Genomic DNA, 7,005 nt, shown 5'->3' on the forward strand with positions numbered 1-7,005 from the left:
CTTGCTCTTTGTTTTCTCTTTGTACCACTTACTCTGTGTTTCCTTTTTCCTCGGTTCCTGTGTGCTTTTGCATAAATTGGGGCTTTTTTGTGACTATACTTCACAGTAAGCTTATTAGCAATAACTCATTGCTTTATTTTTTAGGGTGTTGCTCTAGTGTTGACAATTTTCATGTTTAACCTTATCACAATCTATGTTTGAAAGATATTTTACTTCACATATAAGAGCCTTACAACAATGTGCTTTCATTCTCCTTCCATTCTTAGTGCTTTGTGCTACATTTGCCGTATGTTTTACTTTTATACATGTTACAAACACCATAATACGTAGTTATTAATTTGGTACTAAGAAGTCAATTACATGGAAAAGAATTCTTTTAAAGAGAAGAAAATATTTTTATGTTTATATTTACTATTTCTGCCACTTATCATTTCTTTGTGGGAATCCACATTTTCCATCCGAAGTTTTTCTTCCCCTTCATGGACTCCCTTCAATCTGTCTTGTAATGCAGGTCTACAAGAAGTGAATTCTCTCTGCTTTTGTTTGTTTGGTAAAGTCTTTATTTTGCCATCATTCTTTGAAAGATATTTCATCTGAGTGTAGAATTTTGCATTGATACATCCTCTCAGTTCTTTAAAGATTTCATTGTCTTCTGCCTTGCATAGCTTTTGACAAGAAATTTGCAGTTTTTACTATCATTTTTCCCCTGGATATAACTTTTGGGTTGTTTTCTGGCTGCTTTTAAGAGTTTGTCACTGATTTTCAAGAAATTGATTGTGTCTTGTTGGGGTTTTCTATGCTGTTTATCCTGCTTGGAGTTTGTTTAGGGTTTTGAATCTGTTTTACTTTCCTTAACCAAGAGTTTTACAACTTTATCTGATCTTGGAATCCTTAAAATGCGTTTTTGGTTTTTGTGGTTTTTTTTGAGACAGTCTGGCTCTGTCACCCAGGCTGGAGTGCAGTGGCCGCGATCTTAGCTTACCGCAACCTCCGCCTCCCGAGTTCAAGCGATTCTCGTGCCTCAGCCTCCTGAGTAGCTGGGACTGCAGGCGCATGCCACAACACCCAGCTAACTTTTTTGTATTTTTAGTAGAGATGGGATTTCGCTATGTTCGCCAGGCTGGTCTCGGACTCCTGGCCTCAAGTAATCTACCCACCTCGGCCTCCCAAAGTGCTGGGATTACAGGTGTGAGCCACTGCGCCCAGCCAAAATGTGTTTTAAGTAACATATTTTATCATCTCAGTACTAGTGTTTTATTAATGAACACTAAAACCAGTTAGAGAAACACTGATGAAAACCAGTGTTTATTATTTTTACATATTTTTATAACTCCATATTGGCTCCTTAGACCTTTTAGAGTTGGGTTACGAGAAAGCAATTGGGCATTTGCCTGGTATTATGTAGAGGGTATGCAAACACGGTTAGCTTGTGGAAAAGATATCAGTAACAATTGCCTGTGTAACCGCCAGCTTTATGGGAGTGCTCCAGTAGTAACATTTTTGCTTGTTTCAGCTATAAAAGCTATTACCACAATCTATCTCTCTCATTTTGTACAGTAATGATCCATGAACATACTAAAGGGAAATTGATGGCATACCCAGGGTTACCATTTACAGATGGCAGTACTGAAATGTTAATTTCAAAAACATTCAAACTGTAGTTTTCTTCTGTAGACATGGGACAAGCAATTTTTATCATTTAATCATGCAGACTTGGTTTTAAAAGAAAACTCTTTTAAGATGTTCTTTGCTTTTAATTTATAGCCTTCTAGTTTGCTTATAACATATATGCTTATTTTTAAAGAACATTAAAGGTTAGGCCTAAGGAATTTGTGTGCAAAATTGGTCATTGATTATTAAGAAAATAATATAGAACTTTTTTTATGTCATAAATACAACTTTAAAAGGAAGGGGACTCTTCAGAGTTGCCTCTGAGGAGCACATATGAAAAAGAAGGGCAGAGGTTTACTACAGTGGTAAAAAAATAAAAATAATCCACCTAGATCAAGACTATTCCAAAAGTGAATTTAAAAAGAAAAAAAGATGAGATGGTAAGATATGAGGAAATAATGAATGCATTGTGACTTTCCACCTCCCCATACCCATTTTCATAGTTTGGTGAGTAGAAAGAGAAATGAGGATGCTGGCCCAATTTTGATTCCCAGTGGATGAGGCTCACACAGAACTGCCCTGCTTCTTGACACTATTATGATATTAAAAGTAACTTGTATTTTTATAAGTTATTACCATCTTGGCACACTTGCATTCATTTTAGTCAAGTACTGTCACCTTTAGATTTCAAGCTTGCAGAGTCTTAAAAAAAATACACGTTGGAGAACACATAGTCTTTTAACAGTAAAATCTCAGCTTATTAGAATGTTTAGTGACTGAGGTATTCAGAGTCAGTCAGAAAAGTATCTTTAGGATTTCAGCATGTGGAGATGTCTTTCATAGAGAAACCGGGGAGAGTCAGGCAAACCCTAGCATGTTGAGCATGGCGTATCCTCATCTGCACGGGCACTTAGACACCTGGACAAGTCCATTAGCAGTAAGGCAGGATAGAGGGGTTCACAGGATACGTGCTGCCCAGGATACGTACGTGCAGCCCAGAGCTGGGAGGAAATCACGAAGACCGACTAGACATTTATTGTACAGATGCACGACTGGCTGGTATGGCCTGGGATATGGCAGTGAAGATACACCGTGAGGTTGTGGGAGGTGGGATTCACAGTAAATCCTAAATTCTTCATCTTTGCACTCACGACGCACAATAGCTGATCAAAGCTTTTAGCAAACTGCAACAAATGAAAAGGCGGCAGAACCTCATGGTGACAAGTGCAAACCCTGGAGTCGGACTGCAAGCATTCACACCCCAGCTCCACCAGTCCCCAGCCCTGGGACCTAGACATGGAGCTGCATGTCAGTGCGTCCGTTCCCTCTGTGTGAGAACGGGATAGTAACAGCGCTCCCTCACACGCTCCTGTACACATGGAAACCACCACTGCCGTCGGACACAGTGTATGCTGTAGAAGCACTTATGGTACTAAGCACATTAAATATTTAAAATTATTAATTAGATTATTTAATCCAAGCTCAAAGCTCTCAGAACAGAGCCAGGCATGTAACAGGTACAATATACATGTTAGCTATTATTATTATTTAATAGAGATGGGGTCTTGCTATGTTGCCCAGACTGGTCCTGAACTCCTGGCCTCAAGTGATCTTCCCACCTCGGCCTCCCAAAGTGCTGCAATTACAGGCGTGAGCCACTGCGCCCAGCCTATTATTTTTTAATAACTTTATGTAACCCGGTGTTGCCAATTGTTTTGAAGTATGGAGCCGTTTTTCAGATGACACATACTAAACATCTACTAAACAGCCTGAGAAACGGCACTCTGAAGAGCACGCCTTGGCAAACACTCCCCTACTTACTCTCTAAAACTCCAGTCGATTGGCTTCCAAGTTCACTTGGTTCTCATTTTTCCAGGCAACAGCTCTGCAAATTATTACCCCCATTTGATGAGGTGCTGGCTGAGAAGGCCCCTTGCCCAGGTATGTTTCCGACCTGCCTGTGACAAAGTGTTAGATTCTGAAAGCCGGGAGTGCTGGCCTCGGTTAGCTGAGTGATACCAGCGTGGGGTCTTTCGAGGCTGCAGGCAGGATGTCCGCCCACCTAAAGGCAGGATGGGGGCTGGAGGGGCTGTGTCCCGGCGCCTCCTTCCTGTGGCTGCTGAGTTGGTATGGCTGTAGGCAGGGGGCCTCAGTGTTGTACTGTGCTGGCCTCGCCACGAGCACCCGAAGGAATTTTATCATACAAATTTGATTCTGTTTTATCAAGAGATGCCAGTAGCACCTCCACTTCCAGTTGGGACACCCCAAAATATCTCCAGACATTGCCTAATATCCCCTGGGAGATGGCGGGGGGTGTGGGGAGGGGGCGGCAGCGGGCACTGTCTCCCCTGCTCCAGAACACTGTATTGAAATACAGAAACGTGATGCCAATCCCATGCTTTTATTTGGGATTAAATGTGTAATCCATATGCTTCTGAGTGGGAAAAAAAAAAACTTGGCTCCAAGCAGAAAATGGTGCATCCTTTGTTGTCATTGGGCAAATGCTTGGTAGGGATTTGATCTGTGTAGAGGAATGCTCAGTCTGCAGTGGCAGCCAGGTAGTGAGCATGTGCGGCCCTGCACACAGCATGAGCTTGTCAGACAGACAGTGCTTGCCAAGCAGGGCTCTGGCATGCGGTTGTTGTTGGCTATGGCTCTTCCATGGGCAGGCTCCCGGCTCCTCCTTGTGCATCCATCCCCTTTGTTGGCCACCCTGCCTGCTGGCCTTAGGCCTTCTGCTCCTTTCCCCAGGTCCTGGCTCTCTCCAGCTTGGCCTCCCTCTGCCCATCTTGTGCACCTTTCATTCCTGGGGAGGAGGAGACTCAGGTAAAGAAGGATAAAGGCAGAACGATGCCAGGCAATTCCACTGCTAGCCATTGCCCCAAGGACATGAATGTTCATAGCAGCATGGTTGACCCAAGCCAGGTTCCTGTCAGCTGCTGCCTGGAAAAACGCAACGTGGTCCAGCTACGCAGTAGCATAGTATTCAGCCATAAAAGGAGTGAAGCCCTGGAACGTGCTACAACATGGATGCTCTGGGAAAACATGCTCAGTGAAAGAAGCCAGATGCAAGAGGTCACATATTGTATGATCTCATTTAGTGCCCCAAATAGGGAAATTCATAGAGCCAGAAAGCATTCTGTGGTCACCAGGCCTCGGGGAGGAGGGAATGGGAGTGACTGCTTAGTGGGCACCAGAACTCCTTTCCAAGTGATTGAAAATGGTTTGGAACTTGACATAGGTGGTGGTTGCATAACATCTGAACGTACCACTAAATTGTACACTTTAATTTGGCCAGGCTCAGTGGCTCACACCTGTAATCCCAGCACTTTGGAAGGCTGAGGCAGGAGCATCACTTGAAGCCAGGAGTTCAAGACCAGCCTGGGCAACATATCAAGACCTCCATCTCTATATTTTAAAAAAATAAGAATTTTTTTAAAAGAAAAATAATAAAATGGTTAATTTTATGTTGTTACTTTTATTCCAACTGAAAACAAAGCAAAACAACAACAACAACAACCATGTATGGTCCAGGGGAATGTCTATGTTGGGCCTGAGGTGTGCTGTTCTGGTTTTTCTTAGGTGAATGGGTTCTGAAGGCTGCACCAAAAGAGGAGTCTTTAAAGTTGCTATTTCTTTCCTGATAGGAAAAGAATATAATTTCTCAAAATGACTGCTTTCGAGGAATGCCCCTTTCTGAATTTGAAAACATAGTATTAAAAAGAAGAGTCTCTCAGTGCTTTAGATTATTATTTCTTGTATTCGATGTAAAAATCCCTTACAGTGGTTTTACAAGTCTGCAGAGGAATTCACAAAGCACGATTGAAAAGTGATGTACAGGATTTATAGTTGAATGGGAACAAACCAGCTGATCTGCATATAGGATGAAATTTAGCTGAGGGTGCTATTGAGTTTGGACAACATTTGGCTGGACCTTTGTAACTCTTCAGCTCTATGAAACAATAGTTGTGTGAAGAATTAAAAGGTGGAAAATGAACTGTAGGTGGCTGGCTCACATATGCCTAGGTCTATTTCCAGACACAGCGAACAGTGAAATGACAGTGTCGGTGAGGCACCAGTTCAAGGAAATATACAAAGACTGCCTACTCATAAATACAGACACAATGGAGTGATAACTGGTGCTTGCACTTGGAGATCTAGAATTCTAAAACATCGGAAAACAATAGCAGACCATTCTGTGTCCTTTTCTTTAAAACTATCTCTTGAAATTTTCGTGCTTCCCCCAAGAACATCCTCAAAGATGCCAGTAAAAATAACTCCACAGGAATCTTTCTGAATTCCAATATCCATGTGAAAAGGCTGCATTTTCTTCTGATTTTTCACAATAGAATTAAGGCAGACATCATGAAGAAATGAATGTGTAGAGGACTTCCGAAATCTATATTAACGTGTGTGATCAGCAACTGTAATGTTTTGATTGATTGTATATGGTACATCTTTGATTCATTAAGCTAACTTTAATCAAGTATGTGTTATGTGTCAAGCCTGGACTGTAGAAATGAACTTGAAGAAGAAAGGACTCTTCCTCCTGTTCGGGTAGAAAAGGTATAATGCGTGTTATGGATGGTGTGACCGAAGGAAACACCGGATACCATGAGGAAAATTGAGATCATCACCCAGGGATTCTGTATTCTACTTAGGGAATAGGCTAAACATCAAAATACAGCAATTTGAGACAAAGGCAGGCGGTAGTCCCAGAAGGGTAGGTGTCAAATCCCCAAGAGCATCGGCGGATCTAGGTTCCTGTTGTGTTACTATCCTGCCTTCCTAAGGGTCAGACAGGCTCTCAAGCAACCCCCATGACCACAAGTTGTGCACATCCTTTCCCAGCTCCTCTCACCTACCATTGGCAAGAACTCAGTAGTGGAACACCTGGGGTCTCTTAATGAGGTGTGCTTGTGTGACTAAAAGAAAAAGAGAAATTTTGGGGGAGGAGCAGGCTGGTGGATTTGCAGTTCCTAAATTATCTTGTATTTTATTTGATTACAGTGTTTGAATTCAGTGTTTTGAAGAAATGTATGTAGCACTGCAAGCTCTATTCTAACCTACTTTCTTTGGAGAAGCAGGTACATGCTGTGTTGTGTCAGCTTAGAGAGCCCCTTCAAAACCTCTCCATGTTCAATGTGGAGGGACTGTCACTATACATGCATGGCACACCACACCAAGAACAGAGGACTACCAGAAAATTAGAATCCCTTTTATATTTGTCACGTATCAGCATTTATTTAGTTGTAAAAATAAAGAGCATATGGCATTTGTTAAAATCGTTTGTATTTCACACAAATATTTGGCAATATGTGAACTTTCTTGCCAGGGCTGTTTATTGTGGTCCTATTTGCGTACTAATAATGGGGAAATCAGTAATGACCAGGT

The sequence above is a fragment of the Pan troglodytes genome, chromosome X (assembly GCF_028858775.2).
Source record: "Pan troglodytes isolate AG18354 chromosome X, NHGRI_mPanTro3-v2.0_pri, whole genome shotgun sequence".
Lineage (NCBI taxonomy): Eukaryota > Metazoa > Chordata > Mammalia > Primates > Hominidae > Pan > Pan troglodytes.